This window comes from Heterocephalus glaber, unplaced genomic scaffold (assembly GCF_053883595.1).
Source record: "Heterocephalus glaber isolate CG9 unplaced genomic scaffold, H.glaber_assembly_v1.0 deba00000901, whole genome shotgun sequence".
Classification (NCBI taxonomy): domain Eukaryota; kingdom Metazoa; phylum Chordata; class Mammalia; order Rodentia; family Bathyergidae; genus Heterocephalus; species Heterocephalus glaber.
This window is the reverse complement of record NW_028258171.1, coordinates 11,008,299-11,028,121: the sequence shown is the minus strand read 5'-3', so window position 1 is coordinate 11,028,121 and position 19,823 is coordinate 11,008,299. Positions and strand designations below refer to the sequence as shown.

General features: G+C 38.2%; 1 long non-coding RNA gene across 16 annotated transcripts in view; it reads left to right on the top strand.

Moving 5' to 3' along the window:
- Positions 1-19,823, top strand: part of LOC147828824 (uncharacterized) — a 557,189-nt gene that overhangs the window by 235,025 nt on the left and 302,341 nt on the right. For 10 of the 16 annotated variants that reach the window (XR_015450071.1, XR_015450072.1, XR_015450070.1 and 7 more), the window contains 2 exons: positions 4,388-4,479; positions 8,916-8,963. This is a non-coding gene — a long non-coding RNA (uncharacterized LOC147828824). The remainder of the gene's footprint in view (positions 1-4,387; positions 4,480-8,915; positions 8,964-19,823) is intronic. The other 6 variants (XR_015450076.1, XR_015450073.1, XR_015450075.1 and 3 more) reach the window with 1 other exon arrangement.

Sequence of the window (19,823 nt, the reverse complement as noted above, 5' to 3'; positions counted from 1 at the left end):
TTCAACTGGTAAATTGTGTTCTTAAGTGAGGAGCCATCACCCCAGTTTCTAACTGATATGGATCTTTATAAAAATCGCCCTTTGAAAGGGCAAATCTCTACTTGTCCTTAGTACTGAGACCAATGTGGTCATGAGGGGCATGAAAGTAACTGGGAAAGAATTGAAGTACCAAGTAATTTACTTTAAAAAAGCACATTAGGGTTTTTTTTAAACCTTGGAATAATAGCCCTCCCAAAATGTTTTAGGTACTTCCTGGAGGGGAGGGAATGAAGTTTTCAAAATCTTTAATAAGTACAGTGAACATCCCTGGTTATGGGTGCTGTGTGAGAAATGAAGCTGCATCCTGCCCCAGGAAATGCCTCCCATACGTATCCTAGAGGTTTATTTCAGAGCATTTCAGCTGACCCTGAGAGTTAGAGCAATGATCTGCAGCTCTAAAACTAGAATAATGGATAAAAAAGCAGAACATAAGCCTACTAATCTCCAAATCATCAAACCAAATGAAAATTTGAAAAATGTTTCCTACGCCCCCCCCCCCCCCAGTCATTTAAACTGTAGTCCTGAAATTGGGCCTACAGAAGGGGGAAAATCCCTTTGTTCTTCCTGTATTAAGAAGGATATTGACAACAAAATCTTTTTGTGTGTGGTGGGTCCTACAGTACCTACAGGGTACTGTATTGCATTTTCTTCTGAAAAACTGAAACAATAATGTCATGGGCAGTGTATTTTATTCACTAATCTGTTAGATAATAATCACTGAGGTGATTTCAGGATTCTTCTAACTCCTTCAACTCACCTGGTTGCTACATTTCTTTTAATTTTTACATGTATTTTTTAAAATGCAATTTTTATTAGCACATGTTTGTAGCGCATAATGATTACACTCATCATGGGAAGTGGGACATGTACATAACACATCTCAATTCTTTTTATACCCTCTCCTGTGTCCCTCCACCTCTTGGACCTCTTCCTATTTGCAAAAACTTCTCCCTCTCTGTTTTCTATTATCGCATGCATTCTTTTTGCCGATGTATTTAGTGCTAGTGAACACCTCTTATTCAAGCTATTTACTGGACATTTAAAGGGCATTTTGACCAAAGAGTCAGAAGGATCAGAGCCTCTTGTGGGAAAAACTGAACATTTATTAAATGTCAAACAGCCCAATGAGAACTTTCCATCTTAAGCATTGTCTCATTTAGTCTCTACCACAAAACTATAAAGGAGATGTTATTAGGTTCTTTTGTTTTTGGACAAGAAAACAAAACAAAACAAAACTGATGTTCAGCCTGTGGAAGGTACTTGCCCAAAGACAAGCAGCAGAAAGCACACTAGGTTTTAAGTTTGGGTAGGTTTGAGATCCAGCTACTTTAGCTACTTTTTTTTCTCACCATGCCAACTTTGAGTTTTTAAATGAAAATAGTATCTTTTTTGATCACAGTCTGCTAAGAACCTTGGAAATGAGTTGACAGTTTGGCTTTTGGTTCATGAATCCAGCAATTCAGCTTTATTCCATCTCTATTTCTTCATTTTTACAACTTTCTGGCCTGCTCCTGAATAGTTTTCTCTCCAGTTATTCCAAATGTAGGAAAATAGGGGAAAATACAGATCACCATAGGCTGTAGTTGAGTAGACTGGAAATTCCTTAGCAACAGGAAGATGTCTTAGGAAAATCTCCTGACCTCAGAGCCAATTCCGTTTTCTCTTGGGAGTTACTCAAAAAAGGAAGCATCTTTTGATGACAAACAATTACTCTCCATTCATGTTATGGTGTTTTGTTTGCTTGGGTTCAGCTGTAGGAAGACTTTTTATGCATGGTGGTTATAACGATGTGCACGTCAGTGCTCATTGTACCGCGGGCCAGACACTGATAGATAGAAGCAGGACCCTGGAGAATGCAGAATGAAGGTGAGATTGCTTCCCTGACTCTTCTTACCGGCCTGTCATAACTAGATTTTCACAATGACCTACATGTGTTAGCTCCACTTTCTGATTCATTTGCTCCCTGCCCACTCCATCAAAACTGCTCTTATTGAGTTGTCTGAGTTCTCTTTATAAGTCCAATAGATAATTCTTATTTCTTATTTTCCTCACATTCACCACTCACTTTCCATAACTAGAAAAAAATTCTTTTCTTGGATTTCATGTCTCATCTCTCTGTCTCCAGACTCCCTGGCCACTTGTCAGCTACTTTGTGGTTCTTTACTGTTCAAGCTTTCCATGATGAAGATTCACAAGACTCAGCTCTATGGCCTCTATTCTTTTCATTTGACATTTGGACCCTAAGTGATTCCATCTGTTCCTGTGGATTCTGATAACTTCTTTCTGCCATTGACCCATGAATTTAAAATTTAACTTCATCCTCTCTTAGCTCCAGGGACATGTCTCTGTCTAATGGAATTCCTTCTTGGATGATTATGGGCATCTTAAAATAAATGCACGCACAATGGATCTCATGTTCTTGCTCTTCCATTGTATCTTGAGGTCATCATGTGGCTCCACCATTTACCTAGTTGCCAATATCATAAATCTAGCCTCTTTACTCATATTGAACTGAATAGTTGGTGTGGACTCAATGTCTTATTAAGTCTGCCTCCAGACATTTCTTGCATCTCTCTTCATCCCCTATTTTGGGATTCCATGGTGAGAAAGAATCACCATTTCCCCCGGAACTTCCACTGTCATTGCCTAGTTGGTCATCAAAATTTCATTCTATATAACCTCTGTATAACACATTTCCCATTCAGCAGCAAGACTGATCTTCCTATGCAAACAGATCATCTCAATCTTGCTCTAACATTCCCCTCAAGCTGCCATTTACTCTTATGATGAAAGTCCGAACTCTTGATGGACTCTTAATTCTTGCCTACCTCTTTGATCTTCATGTTTTGCTACTCTTCCCTTACCTTCTTTTATGCTTTCAGCTCATGGGTTTCCTTTCAGTCCTTTGTCCTCATCTGGCTGCTCTCCACAAGGGCTGCTGGATGACTTTTCTCCCTGACTCCACCTCTCTCCCAGCCCCCCAGGGTGAGCAAATTCTATCCATCCTTCTACCTTCAGCCTAGATGTCCCTTCTTTCATGATCTCTCCATGCCTTATTGTATCCTCTTGGAGCACTTTTATTATTTTTTCTAACATAATTTGTCATAAACATTAAGACAATTATTTCCTAAATATCTGTGTCCCGGCCAAAATGACAAACTTCACACTCAGAGAAGAGATATGTATCCTTAGTGCCTTACACAGTGTCTGGCACAGAGTGGGCACTTGGTATAGATTAACTGAATGAGTGGATTGGTGTTCTTGAGGTGCCTATGCAGCTGTCATGTCTAATAAAGTAGCTGCTGAGCACTGGACCTGTAACTAGTCAAACCAAACTGTACTGTAAGCATAATATACATGCTAGATTTCAGACAGTATTAAAAATGCAAAATATCAGATGAATAAATTTTTCTATTTATTGGATGTTGGAATGATTATGTTGGATAGTTGGGTAATAAAATGTAATATTAAAATTAATTTCACCTGGTGCCTTTTTTCACATGTGGCTTCTAGAACATTTAAATTTCATATTGGCTTGCATTCTATTTCTGTTAGTCCTATTAGAGAGTATCACTTGGAACTGAAATTGAACACCAAAGCTTTTAAATTCCCTTCTATTAGAATGTGAAAAACTTTTTGTATTGTCTGCATTGCATCTCACCCTTTCCCTTTCCAGAGCATGCAGCTAGAAGGCTTCCAGGGTCATCAGTCTTCTGTCTTGCACCTCCCTGCTCAGTTGCTAATTCCTCTGGGGTCGCAGAGGTGCTTGAGAAAGATCTGTAATTGGCAGTCCCCTTAGCACTCACTGTGGGGAAAATTTGCCCTTGGTGCAGTGATAGTGCCCAGTTGTCAAGGGATCTTTGTACTTACAAGTCTAAAAACTATGTAATTGGTATGTGAGTGAGAACTAAGAGTCAGCAGTTGTCCTTGAAATATTTCTTCCTGCAAGTCTGATGATATGCTTCTCCAATAAGCCATGTAGGAATGTTTTCAGCATCTGATAATAAACACGGCCCCTCACACTCACACCCCATTGCTTAGACATTTAAAGAGAGTTATTTGGGGCTATTGGTTTCACTTTCTCTTAAAAATGAAATCTCTATCGGGGTGCTTTAAATTTATTCAACAGATTCCCTTGTTTTGGAATTTGGATCTATTTTGAGCATAGTTGCCATATATTTTTTTCTTAATGAAATAGTGCAGGGAATTGACTTAATTTAACAATTCAGGGGAAACCACAATTTTTAGTTGCCTGTTGCCTTGGCATTGTATTGTATATATTCAGACACTGTGGATACTGTGTATCATTCTTAAATTAAAAAGAAATGCTTTGGCTTCTTTTTTCAAGGAACCTGTACTCAGATTTGTCACCTGTCAGTCTTTGACACTGCATACAATCCTGGACTGGCTTTGCTTAGGATGAGAGAAACAAATCAGGCAGTGAGTATCTGAGTTTCATTGGTTTGTGTTTGTGTCTAGTAACCCCGATTAGGTTTATCATTAATGTTGGCATTTTCATTGCGACCATGTCCAGAAAAAGCCATCCTTGTTCCTTATTAATTGCCTTCTATTATAAGAATTTTCAGTCTCCGGGAGCTCAAAGTCCAGGGGATAATCATTGTCTCTTTTCTGTGGCTATTGTAAGTATATGAGGCTATCAGAAAGCACCCTGGCTAGTGTGGCTTCAGAGCCCCAAATAGGGTAACAGAGACTTCTTCACAGGTCTCCTTGGTCTCTTGCAGTATCTTCATGAAAACTCATGTGAAAGGCTTTGAACTTTGTGAGTACTGTTCCTGCCTGGTGGGCTATTTACTTGAGGACTCTTACTGTCCTTTTCTTCTAAGTGGTGTCGGATGAGGCACGGGCCAGGGCCACAGGGCTATTGGACTTCCCAGCCTACCTATTTTGTCACAATGTGAAAAGCCAACTAAAGAGGACTCTTGCAGCCCCTCACCTCACATCCATTTGTCACTGGGGTTTCAAGAGACTAAATACCTCATAGTCTAGTGACATTTGTCAGGACTTACAGGCCTTTGTGCCCTTTATAACTGGATGGAAAGGGAACCCTGTAGCAGCTTTTTGTGGGTTGAGATATTGATATGTGTCTTAGATCGTTTTCTGTTGCTATAACCGAATACCACAAACTAGCTAATTTATAAAGAATAAAGCTTTACCAGCTCATAGTTCTGGAGGCTGGGAGGTCCAAGGTTGAAGGACCTTCTTGGTGGTGGTGACTGCACAGTTTCCATGGCATCAGGTGGTGAGGGGGGCACAGTCAAAGACAGAGCCAAACTGGCTTTTATAACAGACTCACTTTCAAGGTTACCCATTGATCCACTGAGTCATGAATCTACAAATAGATTAATTCATTTGTAAGAGCAGATCTTTCATGAACAGTTACCTTTTAAAAAACCCTACCTGATTCCACCTCCTAATACCTCACAATGGAATTGAATTTGAATGAGTTTTGGTTGGATATTCAAACCATGGCATTGGTAAGTAGAATTCAGATCATGGAAAATTAAGAATGAGTTCAGAGAAAGAATTTCCTTCACTAAAAGTAAAAATTTCTGGCTTGCTACAAACTTTGAAAATGACTACTTCAGAGACGAAGTATTCTGAGTCACACACAGGTATGCATGTGTACATTTTGAAGCTTGGAAGTGTGTGTCCTCTTTGGAGATCTGGAAATGTTAAATGCATTTGGAGAGAGTGTCTGAACCACCACTGAGTTATCATCAGTGATGTAGAATCAATTTTGTATAAAATATATATGGAGAGGTATGTAATGAATTATTAAAAACAGAAGTATAGAAAATCAATACAGGTCTGTTTAACAAGTGAACGAAGAGAGATTTGATCTATCCTCATGCATTCTCCAAGTGTTGTTATTATTGTAATAAAGAGTGTACCAAGGGTTTGCCATTGTAGAGGTTTTTCTTTTATGTGAATTTAGTTTGCCTCAGAGGGACTGTGAGGAGCAAGTGTGACCGAGAATAACTTGAGCAAGCATATAAGCCCATTGATTTGTGGGCCAGTTGACTAGATTTTAGAGCATCTGCTGACTCAGTTTTGTTTTACCACAACATTCCATGTAGAGAGATACTGACTTTTTTAGCATGCATTTTAATTGTGCTTTTTTTTCCTTCTGATCCTTTATTTAAAAGCATAAAATATGTCAGTTTCTGGAAATATATTTGTTTGATTCCTTTTTTCCCTTTGAAAAAGCAATTTTTCTAACATCCCAAGGAAAGCAGCTATTGTGATTTCAAGTAGGTCAAAATATATTAATCTCTATTTAAGAAAAATTCAATCATTAATTTGATTAAACCCATAAAACTCAGGATGAAGAGTGTCAATGATTTGGAATCAGGGCTGAGAAAATTAAAACAAAGCAATTAAAAAACAGCATAAAGTTGAGAAAAATAATCACAGCTTGCTCCCAAATGGTCTTTTGATCTCCATTGCACAACGGAATGAGATGGAAGCGAAAGGTGTGGTGTTTAGTTTTCTCGTCAGCCTTCCTTCCTCCTGGGAACTCCTCTTTTCTCAAACCAAAATCATGTGCTAGATGTGAGGTGCTTTCAAAATCCCTGGCTAGTGTCATCCTTATGATTCAAGCTTGGCCATTCCGACCTTCCTGGGATTTTTAAATTTGCAAACTGAGAGCTGGTGAGCTGTCTGGTGGTAGAAGTGGTAACGTGTAAATCATGATTGTTCTTCAGAACTTGCCATTGGAGAGATCAAGAGTTGGCAATGAGAAGGGGTGGGGGATAGAGATAGACAGAGACAGAAGAGAAACTTACTGATTGGAGGGAGAGATCAAACTTTCTGGTTGGTTATAGCCCTGCATACCCAACTCTTTGGTCAGATGACTGTGTGGATTTCTGAATTTCATGAGCTGATTTACTTGACCTAATTTGAATCGTTTTTCTCTTGTTACCGAGAGAGGCCTGAGTAATGAACAGACTCTAAAATTATTTTCAGAAGACAGCAAAGATTTGAAGATATATTTCAAATTGTTTAAATATCAGAATAAAAGGCTTGCTAATTTAACCTTCTTTGGGAATAATTTCTGATACTTTTGTGTCTCACTTTAACGTAGTAGGTTATAAAAAAGAATCTCTTGTGTATGTTCTGGAATGGTGTTTAGGATCTCTGTCAACTTGGGCAGAAGGAAAATGTGTTTCATAGAAAGCATAATTTTGTGACTGGATTTAATACTTTAGATGAGCTCAGATTGGCTTCACTCTATTAAAATGAGAATATTTGTGTCTTCTGAAGCAGAATATCTGTGTTTTCTTGGTGTAGGTAGGATAAAGAATACTCTAGCACTGCTATAGCTTAGTGCAGTGGTGGAGAGAGAGGTCTGAAGAGAATCCCAGAGGAGACTGCACATCTGGATCCAAGAACCTTGGGCTGATTCTGCTCTCCTAATAGGGGAACTTGTGATTTAGATCCACAAGGGCCTGAAGTAGCTAGGGGAGAACTAATGTCTCGTTTGCTTCTTGATTTTATTCCTTCTGAAAGAAAGTGGCTCTGACCCCAAATTTAAAAAGATGTCTTCGTTTCTAGTGAAGCAAATATTATAAGTTGGACTGAAATCAAGATGAGTAATATATGATTTATAACATCTGGAGCATTTTATTTTTGCTGCAACTTCCTGGGGTGAAGGAGAGTTACTGTTCAAAGATAGAATATATTTTATTAGCTTTCAGATCCTTCCAGAAAGTGAGTATAAACACAATACATAGTTCTGTTATTTATTGCCAACACATTAAACCAGTGTCAAGATTTTTAAAATGTTATTAATGTTATGAAATAACAAAATTTCTGTACTTTTTATTTATACCTACACTGTATTTTCTGAAAGGTTTTTTTTGTTTCATATTCAGAAAAAATTTTAGCCTTAAATAATGCTTGTTAAAAGTTCTCCTAGGTTGAGCGATAATAGACAGGGGTCTGAGGATCATGATCACTGGAAAGATTCTTTAAATTGAATGATAAAACATTTATAGAGATTGGACTGAGTGAACGTGACCCGTAACACTTTACTGCATTTATATATGACATAATAAGGTTAGGGAGTTGAAAGAAACTTCCAGCTCATCTTCTACAAAGTGATGACAAGCCAAAACAATATAGCTAAAAAGGCAGTTTTTATTATGTTGTCCATATTCTTTTGTTTGTTCTAGTCACTATATCCCCGGTCATCTGCTCTGTTGTTTACCTCTGGCTTCAGGGCCTTAGCACTAGGGGTCCTGAACTTCTCTGGTATGGTAGACTTTCCTTGAATATTAAGTAGTCATGTATTAATTAATTGATTCCTATGGACAATTTTTACTTCTCACAAGTAGGCCATGAAAATCCCTGACTGCTTTACGTGTTAATGAAGTTAACCTGAGGTTCAGTGTGTTGCCTGCTTTCTCTCTGGGGTATTTGTTCTCTTTGTGGAAAATCAGAGTTTTCTGTGCTGAGGGACTGAGAAAGACAATTACAGATCTTCATTGGTGAGAAGAGTCATTTCCTTTCTCGGGTCTGGGCAGGAAATGGATTTGTTCCACTTTGCACCCCACTCTGAGTTTTATAAAGCAACTGGGAGGCTTCTCCAAATGGCAATACCCTCAAGTCATGGCTTAATTACTTTGTATAACATATTATATGGGCTTAAAAAACCAACCTTTTTGGGGGGTTTGTTTCTCACAAAATAAAGCAGTGAGCAGCATTTGTTTTTAGTATTTTTTTTTTGCTTTAAACTGGTGTTTTCAGCCATATAAAATGAACATTAAAAAACTCATTAGGAACCAATTATGCTTTTTGATAGAGTTGTGCTGTATTTATCCTTAATACGTATTTTTTTGGGTTTTGTGTTTCAGAAGTTTCCAGAAGGCTTGACTGGAGTGTGACAATGAGGGGCTTCTAAGGTGAGGTTTCAGAGCTCATACCAGAAATGATGGTGACTGCAGTGTGGGTCTAGCTGCTCCAAGTTAAGGACTGAAGGTGCTGACAGCACTCAGACTGCATAATGTGTGCAGACAGTGATGCACAATAACCGATTCTTTCTAAGGCCAGTGGCATGTGGTGGTGCCCTCAGGGCACTGGAGAGGGATGTGAAGGTAAGGCTGAGTGGCTTTCTGTGTCTTTCTGAATCTGTTTAAGCAAATGAGTCATCATGTCTGAGCTGTCTTGTAGACTGAAGTTTGAAGGACTGAGGAAAATTCAGAGGAGTTTGATGGATCTAAATGTAGTGGTAATCCGTGATCACTCTGGACAGGGTCCTTGATTGAGAGCAGATGACCAAGGACCTAGTGAGTAGGGTGATGGAGTGTGTTGAATGAGGGTCTGTTAGAAAGAACTTGGACAGTGTCCCACAGTGTACGAAGATGGATTCTGGTTGTTCAGAAATAGGTTTTGTAAATATTAATTGAGAAGAAGATGAAACTAATGGAAAGGATAGAAAGTAATGAAGGTAGATAAGAAGTATTGAGATGTAACTGATGACACTATCACGGACCATTATTATGTTTTTTTTTTCTTAAATTATTTTATTGGTACATTTTAAGTATACAATACATTTAGATTTATCTTTGGGTACTTGTACCTGTACATGATGTATCTTGTTTCTTATTTTTATCCCAATACCTGTGCGCCCTTCACCCCTAAACCCTTCCCTATTTACATAGAATTCATTTCCATTTTTTTTTCTTTTCTCATAATTTTTCCTTTCCATTCTTTCCTTTCCCCTTCTCCTTCCACCACCCCTACACCTTTGGAACTTTTCCTATTTCAAAGTATCAATTATTAGTTATTAATCTTTTTAATCATTATTTACACTCTCAGTTTCTCACACTAGAGAAACTATTTGGTATTTACACGTGTGTCTTATTTATTTCACTTAAGAGTATGGCCTTAATATGCATCCACTTAGCTACAAATGACTCTAGTTTCTCATTTTTTATGGCTGAGTAGTACTCCATTTTATAAAAAACCCACATCTTCTTTATCCAGGTTCCAGTTGTTGGGCACTTGGGCTGTTTCCAAGCTTTAGCTATTACAAACTGTGCCGCAATAAACCTGGGTACACATATATCTCTGTGGTATGATTCTTTTAATTCTTTAGGAAAATACCCAGCAGGGAAATAGCTGGGTCAAATGGGACTTCTAGTCCTAGTTCTTTGAGGTATCTCCACACTGATTTCTATAGTGGCTGCACCAGTGTGCACTCCCGCCAACAATGGAGAAGGGTTCCTTTCTCTCCACACCCCCACCAGCATTTGTTATTGGTTGATTTCTTGATAGCAGCCATTCTTTCTGGGGTGAGGTGGAATCTCAGTGTTGTTTTCATCTGCATCTCTCCAATGACCAGTGATGTTGAACATTTTTTCATATGTTTATTTGCTGCTTTTACTTCTTTGTCTGAGAAATGTCTGTTCATTTCAGATGCCCATTTTTGAATTGGGTCTTTGAATTTGGGGGGGTCTGATTTTTTTCAGTTCTTTATATATTCTAGATAGTAGCCCTTTGTCTGAGTTACAGCTGCTAAAATATTTTCCCCACACTTTACATTGTCTGTTAGCTCTGTTGGTGGTTTCTCTTGCAGTACAGAAGCTTTTTAATAAGATGAAATCCCAGTTGTTGATTCTTTCTGCTAGTTCCCATGCTACTGAAGTTTTGTTCCTAGAGTCTTTTCCTATGCCAATATCTTCAAGAGTTCTTCCTAACTTATCTTCCAGCAAGTTTAGTGTTTCTGTCTTAATATTTAGATCTTTAATCCACTTAGATCTTAGTTTAGTGCATGGTGATAGATATGGGTCTAGTTTTAATCTCTGACAGGTTGAAATCCAGTTTTTCCAACACCATTTATTAAATAGGCTATCTTTCCTTCAAGGAGGGTGGTTGGATCCTTTGTCAAAGATGAGGTGGCTGAGTATGTCTGAAGTTGCTTTTGCGTGTTCTAATCTATTTCACTGATCCTTGGGTCTGTTTCTTTGCCAGTACCATGCTGTTTTTATCACAGTAGCTTTGTAGTATAGCTTCAAGTTGGGTATTGTGATACCCCCCAGCCATGTCTCTGTTGCCCAGAATTGCTTTTGCTATTCTAGGTCTCTTATGGTTCCAAATGAATTTTTGGATTGTGTTTTCTAGCCCTGTGAAGTATACTGGTGGAATTTCAATTGGCATTGCATTAAATCTATATAATAGTTTTGGAAGTTTGGCCATTTTCACTATATTGATTCTTCCTACCCAGGAACAAGGGATGTCTTTCCATTTTCTTATATCCTCCTCAATCTCCTTTTTCAGGGTGCTGTAGTTTTCAGCAAAGAGGTCTTTTGCTTCCTTTGTTAGATTGATTCCTAGATATTTCATTTTTTTGGATGCTATTGTAAAAGAAATTGTTTCCTGAATTTCTCTCTCAATGAGTCTGCTATTTGTGTATAAGAAGGCTATTGTTTTTTGAGTGTTGACCTTATATCCAGCTACTCTAAACTGAATCTGTAAATTAAGTCCAGAAGTCTTTTGGTAGAGTTTTTTGGGTCTCCTATGTAAGTATCATATCATCAGCAAGTAATGACAGTTTAACTTCTTCCTTTCCTATCTTTATTCCTTTTATTTATTTCTCTTTTCTAACTGCTGTGGCTAATGTTTCCAGAACTATATTGAACAGAAGTGGTGATAGTGGGCATCTTGTCTTGTTCCTGATTTTAGCATGAAAGTTTTCAGTTTTTGACCATTCAGTAGGATGTTGGCTGTTGGTTTTTCTTAGAGAGCCTTAATCTGGTTGAGATAAAGACCTTCTATTCCAATTTTCTGTAGTGTTTTTATCATGAGTGGGTGTTGGATTTTGTCAAATGCCTTTTCTGCATCTATCGAGACGATCATATGGTTTTTGTCCTTGACTCTGTTAATATAGTGTATTACATTTATTGATTATCGAATGTTGAGCTAACCTTGGATCCCTGGGATTAAATCCAACTTGGTCAGGGTGTATGTATTCAGTTTGCCAGTATCTTGTTGAGGATTTTTGCATCTATGTTCATTAGGGAGATTGGCCTGTAGTTCTCTTTTTGGATTGGGTCTTTCCCTGGTTGTGGAATCAAAGTCACACTTGCTTCCAGGAATGAGTTTGGAAGCCTTGCTTCCCTTTCAATTTCCTTGATGAGTTTAAAGAGTAATGACATTAGTTCTTCTTTAAATGTCTTGTAGAATTCAGCAGTGAAGCCATCAGGACCTGGGCTTTCTTTGTTGGTAAACTTTTTATTACATTTTCAATTTCACTCATTATAATTGGGGTGTTTAGAATTTCTATATCTTCTTTATTCAACTTTGGCAATTCATACATATCTAGGAATCTGTCCATTTCTTCTGTTTTCCATTTTATTAGAGTACAGGTTCTCGAAGTAGGTATTGATGACCCTCTGGATTTCTGCTGGTTCTGTTGTGACTTCCCTTTTTCGTTCTTAATTGCATGGATTTGAGTCTTTTCTTTCCTTTTTTTGATAAAGTTGGCTAAATGTTCATTGATTTTATTTATTCTTTCAAAAAACCCACTCTTTGATTCATTAATTTTTTGTGTCATTCTCTTAGTCTCCATTGCATTGATTTCTGCTCTGATCTTTATAATTTCCTCTCTTGTGCAGGCTTTGGGTTTGTTATTCTCTTCTTTTTCTAGGAGTTTGAGGTTCTGCATTAGGTTATCTGAGTTCTCTCTGTTTTCCTAATATGGGCATTCACTGCTATGAATTTCCCACATAGAATTGCTTTCATTGTGTCCCATAGATTCCTAAATGTTGTACTGGTATCATCATTTACTTGTAGAAACTGTCTAATTTCTTCTTTAATTTCCTCTGTGACCCGTTGGTTATTCAGGAGGGTGTTATTCAATTTTCAGGTGTTTGTGGGAGTTTTGCAGTTTCTCATCTTATTGATCTCCAATTTTATTGCACTGTTGTCTGATAATATACAGGGGGTAATTTCAGTTCTTTTACATTGACTTAGACATGTCCTGTGAGCTAGCACATGGTCTATTTTGGTGAATGACCCATGTGCAGCTGAAAAGAATGTGTATTCTGATTTTGTGGTGTGGAACAAGCTGTAAATGTCTATTAAGTCCATTTGTTCAATAGGTTGGTTCAGTTCTAGAATTTCGTTGTTACTTTTTTGTCTAGATGATCTGTCTGTTTGTAATAGTGGGGTATTGAGGTCCCCCAGTAGAACTGTATTAGTGCTTCTTTGGTTTTTCATGTCCATTAATATTTGTTTTGTATAGTTGGGGGCAGTCGTATTTGGTGCATATGTATTTAGGATTGTCATCTCTTCCTCTTGGATTGTTCCCTTCACAAGGATGTAATGACCATCTTTGTCTCTCTTAATTTGTTTTGGTTTGAAACCTACTTTGTCTGCAAATAAGATTTCTACCCCTGCTTTTTTCTGGGTTCCTGTCATGTGGAGAGCCATTTTCCATCCTTTTATTTTCAGTCTATGAATTTCTTTTTGAGTTAGGTGTGTTTCTTGTGTACAGAATATTGCTGGATTTTGCTTCTTAATCCATTCATTCAGTCTACTTTTGATTGGTGAATTGAGGCCATTAACATTGATAGTTATAATTGAGAGATATTGACTCATCCTTGTCATGATGTTTTACTGTTGTTGGCTCTTATTTCTTTTCCCCCCTTTCCCTTTAGTTTCTTACGTTTTCTGATGGCTTCCCTCCGTTGGGCCTCATGGAGTTGTGACCTTTGTTGCCTTTTTCTAGGATATTGCTTAGAATTGTTTCGAGTGCTGGTTTGGTGTTCATGAAATTTCTCAGGTGTTCTTTGTCATGGAAGTATCTAATTTCTCCACCAATTTTGAAAGATAATTTTGCAGGATACAACATTCTAGGTTGGGAGTTATTTTCTTTTAGGGCTTGAAATGCTTCACTCCAGGCTCTCCTTGATTAGAGGGTTTGTGTTGAGAAGTCTGTCTTGATTCTGACGGGCTTTCCTTTATAGGTGATTTGTTTCTTTTTTGTAACTGCCTGTAGGATTTTGTTCTTCTGTTGGATTTCTGGGCTCTTGACTATTATATGTCTAGGTGTAGATTTTTTTTGATCATGGCTGGGTGGAGTTCTATATGCCTGGCTTATCTGTATGTCCAATTCTCCTCCTCTGTCTGGGAAGTTTTCTACTATTACTTCTGTGAACAGTTTTTTCATGTCAATTGTACTTCCTCCTATTTTTTCGTGGACTCCTATCAGTCTTATGTTGTTCTTCTTTGCATTATCTAGCAGCTGTTGAATTGATTTCACATGGTCCCTTACTATTTTTTAAAAATCTCTGTTTTCATGGTCCTTCACTCTAATCCTGTCTTCTATATCTGATATTCTATCTTCAGATTCTCTTAATCTGCTCTGCATGCTTTCAATGGAGTTTTTAATCTCCTGAATATCTGTTTGAATCTGTTTCATGGATTCCATTTCTTTCTTATGTTGGGTGATCATGGTTTCCATTTCTTTCTTATGCAGGGCATTCCTGGCTTCCAGCATGTTTCTGAGCTCATCTATTTTTTTTTTTTTTATCAGTTTCTGTTCTAGAGCCTCTAATCATGACTTTCACTCTGCTCACCATCTCTGTAGTTATCTGGGAGATTATTTCTGTTTTGAATTTTTCTAGAGCCTCATTCATCTGTTTTGTTACTTCCTGTGCTATCAGTTCAGGGTGTCCAGGTGGTTGATTATCAGACTTTTGCACCTCATTTCCCCCAGAAATTGCCTTTTGTGGGGTGGAAGTCTGGGTTTATGCCTTGCTGAAATGCCTTCTCATTTTTGTTTTTGGTACTTTCCCTGGTTTAGTTCCTGGGTTGATATTATGAAGTTGTTTATTGTAAGCATCTTTGTTTATTTATTTAAAACCCTTATGGAATGATTGCTTCTCAGAGGTGTCTACCAGATATAGCTGGTCTTTAGGTTTTGAGTCTCTAATGACTCTGAGGCTATCTCATTTTCATTATACCAGGAAGGAAGACTGTTTAGATCAAACACAACACCTTAGCCCAAGTCATACAATCAGCAACACCATAGCATCAAATACAGCTTAGAGAATGAAAATTTGTGGTTGTTCTTAATCTATCACCTTTAAATAATAAAGGGCCTCCTTCAAGGTGTGTCTCTGCTGTTACAATAGACAACATGGGCAGCAGTGTGCAGTTATAAGTCAATGAGTCTCAGTAAGCAAGTCCCAGACCCATGAGATTCAGGCTGATTTCTGGTTGCAAGTCCCAAGTTGAGCTCCCTGTCCTCCTGCAGGGTTGAACTCTGCAAGGTTCAATTGGAGGTTTCAGCTGCTTTTCCCCTGAAGAAAGTCCTGTTTCCAATTGGAGCTGATGCTCCCTCCAACTTACCAATCACAGTGGTCTGGTGTGCCTTTATTGCAGAGATTCCTTTCCCTTTTTGCAGTGGGCTTGTTTTCATCAGGGAGCCTGAGACAGGCCCTCTCTCTGTTGTTCACTTGTGGCCCTCAGGACAATGGCTTTTGTCCCCCTGTGCCTCTGCAGTGTGTAACCAAGTAGCTGCACAGCCAGAAGGCCAGAGGCCGGGGAGGGTGGGGGGTATTGTTGGAGGTGCCTGCTGCTGGGCCTGCCTGGGGGATGGGGTCCTCCTCACCCTGTCTTGGTGGCTGATGGAAAGCTGGTGGAGCAAGCTGGAGCAAGCAGGTCCCAATCAGCCTGAAACCACTTGGCCCCACTCGGTCCCGCAGGCTCCGTTTGCCCCAGCCGTTAGCTGGTCGACCTGCCTGGGAGGATCCTCCATTATTATGTTTTCTTTTTGAAATATCTTAAGCACATTTCCTTTATTAAGAAAGGTATTTTTTTATTGAATTCTTTTATTGGTACATTGTAGGTATACAACACAATTACATTTCTCATTGGGAATTGTACCTTTACATAATACATCTTGGTTCTTATTTTTTCCCCATTCCTAGCCCTCCCTTCACCCCTCCACCCTACCCTATTTACAAAGACTTTATTTCCATTTTTTCCATTTCTCAGCATTTTTCCTTTCTCTTCTTTCCTTTCCCCTGCCCCTCCCACTACCCCTACCCCTTTGGACCTTTTCTTCCTATTTTGCATTATCGATTATTCATTCTAATCATTGATGCATTTTAGGTATACAATATAATGACATTCATCATTGGAAATTTGCACCTTTACATAGTCTCTCTTGGTTCTTGTTTTTCACCCTTGCCCAGCCCTCCCTTCAACCCCTCCATTCCTCCCTATTTACAAAGATTTTGTTCCTATTTTTCCATTTTCTCATATTAATCCCATTCCCTTCTATCTTTTCCCCTAGCCCTCCCACTTCCTTCCCCTTTGCCCTTTTTCTTCCTATTTCACATGACCTATTATACATTTAGTCCTTATTTACACTTTCAGTTTCTCACACCAGAGAAACTATTCAGTATTTATACATGTGTGTCCTATTTATTTCACTTAAGAGTATCACCTCAATGTGCATCCACTTAGCTATAAATGTCTCTAATTTCTCATTTTTTATGGCTGAGTAGTACTCTATTTTATAAAAAACACCACATTTTCTTTATCCAGTCTCCAGTTGATGGGCTTTTGGGCTGTTTCCAAGTTTTAGCTATCACAAACTGTGCTGCTATGCACATATATCACTGTGGTATGATTCTTTTAATTCTTTGGGGAAGATCCCCAGCAGTAGATGAGTGGGGTCAAATGGGACTTCCAGTCCTAGTTCTTTGAGGTATCTCCATACTGATTTCCACAGTGCTTGCACCAGTCTACACTCCCACCAGCAGTGGAGCAGGGTTCCTCTTTCCCCACAGCCCCGCCAGCATTGGTTATTGGTTGATTTCATGATAGCATCCATTCTTTCTGGAGTGAAGTGGAATCTCAGCATTGTTTTCATTTGCATCTCTCGAATGATCAGTGATGTTGAACATTTTTTCATGTATTTGTTTGCTCTTTTTACTTTGTCTGAGAAATGTATGTTCATTTCAGAAGACCATTTTTGGATTGGGTCTTGAAATTTGGGAGGTGTGATCCTTTTAAGTTCTTTATAGATTCTAGACAGTAGACCTTTGTCTGAGGAAGAGCAGGTGAAGATTTTTTCCCACATTGTGGGTTGTCTCTTCACACTGCTGGTGGTTTCTCTTGCTGTGCAGAAGCCTTTTAATAAGAAGAGATCCCACTTGTTGATTATTTGTGCTAGTTCTCGGGCAACTGAGGTTTTGTTCATAAAATCTTTTCCTACACCGTTGTCTTCAAGGGTTCTACCTAACCTCTGTTCCAACTGGTTCAGAGTTTCTATTTTAATATTTAGATCTTTAATCCATTTTGATTTTAGTTTAGTGCATGGTGAGAGATATAGATCTAGTTTTAATCTTTGGCAAGTTGAAGCCCAATTTTTCCAGCACCACTTATTAAAGAGGCTATCTTTCCTCCAGTGAGGGTGTTTGGCTCCTTTATTGAAGATGAGATGGCTGAGTGTGTCTGGCGTTGTTTCTGCATCTTCTAATCTGTTCCACTGGTCCTCAGGTCTGTTTCTTTGCCTGTACCATGCTGTTTTTATCACAGTAGTTTTGTAGTAGAGTTGCAGGTTGGGGATTGTGATACCCCGTGCCTTGTCTCTGTTACCTAGAATTGCTTTTGCTATTCTGGATCTCTTCTTCTTCCAAATGAATTTTTGGATTGTTTTCTCAAGGTCTATGAAGTATGCTGCTGGGATCTCAATTGGAATTGCATTAAATCTATATAGCAGTTTTGGAAGTATGGCCATTTTCACTATATTAATCCTTCCTACCCAGGAGCAGGGGATGTCTGTCCATTTTCTGAGACCATCTTTAGTCTCTCTTTTCAGAGTGCCATAGTTTTCAGAGAAGAGTTGTTTGATTTCTTTTGTTAGGTTGATTCCTAGGTATTTCAGTTTTTGTATGCTATTGTGAAAGGAATTATTTACCCTATTTCTCTCTCAGTGAGTCTGTCATTGGTGTAGAGGAAAGCTATTGATTTTTGTGTATTGACCTTGTAACCAGCTACTTGACTGAATTTGGTTATTAAGTCTAGAAGAGTTTTCATGGTATTCTTGGGGTCTTCTATATGGAGTATCATGTCATCTGCAAATAATGACAATTTGACTTCTTCATTTCCTATCTTTATTCCTTTTATTTCTTTCTCTTGTCTAATTGCTGTGACTAATGTTTCCAGACTATATTGAACAAGAGTGGTGATAGTGGACATCCTTGTCCTGTTCCTGATTTGAGTGTGAAGGATTTCAGTTTTTGACCATTTAGTATGATATTGGCTGTTGGTTTTTCATAGATAGCTTCTATGAGTTTGAGGTAGAGACCTTCTATTCTGATTTTTTGTAAGGTTTTTATCATAAATGCATGTTGGATTTTGTCAAATGCTTTTTCTGCGTCTATGGAGACAATCATATGTTTTTTGTTCTTGGCTCTATTGATATAGTGTATTACATTGATTGATTTGCGTATATTGAACCATCCCTGCATCCCTGGGGTGAATCCCACTTGATCAGGGTGTATGATCTTCTTGATGATCTTCTGCATTCTGTTTGCCAGTATCTTATTAAGGATTTTTGCATCTATGTTCATTAGTGAGATTGGCCTATAGTTCTCTTTTTTGGTTGGGTCTTTCTCTGCTTTGGGGATCAAGGTGATGCTTGCTTCCAGGAATGAATTTGGGTGTTTTGCTTCCCTTTCCATTTCATTGAAGAGTTTAAACAGTAGTGACAGCAGTTCCTCTCTAAATGTCTTGTAGCATTCAGTAGTGAAGCCATCAGGGCCCAGGCTTTTCTTAGTTGATCAGTTTTTAATTACATTTTCAATTTCATTGGTTGATATTGGGATGTTTAGAATGTTCTTTCCTTTTTCTGACAAGATTGGCTAAGGGTTTGTCAATTTTGTTGATTTTTTCGAAGAACCAACTCTTGGCTTCATTGATTTTTTTGTATCGTTTTCTTAGTCTCCATTGCATTGATTTCTCCTCTGATCTTTATAATTTCCTCCCTTGTATGAGCTCTGGGGTTGTCCTGTTCTTCTTTTTCTAGAAGGTTGAGGTGCAGCATCAGGTTGTTTAATTGGACTCGTTCTGTTTTCCTAATATGGATATTCACTGCTATGAATTTCCCTCGTAAGACTGCTTTCATTGTGTCCCATAGATTCCGATATGTTGTATTGTCATTGTCATTTAATTGAAGGAACTGTCTGATTTCTTCTTTAATTTCCTTTGTGACCCATTGGTTATTCAGAAGTGTGTTGTTCAATTTCCACATGTTTATGAAATTTTTTGAGTTTCTTTTGCTATGGATCTCCAATTTCATCGCACTATGGTCTGATAATATACAGGGGATAACTTCAATTCCTTTGGACTTACTTAAACATGTTCTATGTGTGAGTATGTGGTCTATTTTGGAGAATGACCCATGTGCAGCTGAGAAGAATGTGTATTCTGATTTTGTTGAGTGGAAGACTCTGTAAACATCTGTTAAGTTCATTTGTTCAGGAGTTTGATTGAGTTCTAGTATTTCCTTACTTATTTTTAGTCTAGTTGATCTATCTCTTTGTGACAGTGGGGTGTTGAGGTCCCCCACTACAATTGTATTAGTGCATATATGACTTTTCATGTCCGTTAGTATTTGTTTTATGTAGTTGGGTGCACTAGTGTTTGTTGCATAGGTATTTATGATTGTCATATCTTCCTCTTGGATTCTTCCCTTTACAAGGATGTAGTGTCCTTCTTCATCTCTCTTAATCAGTGTTGGT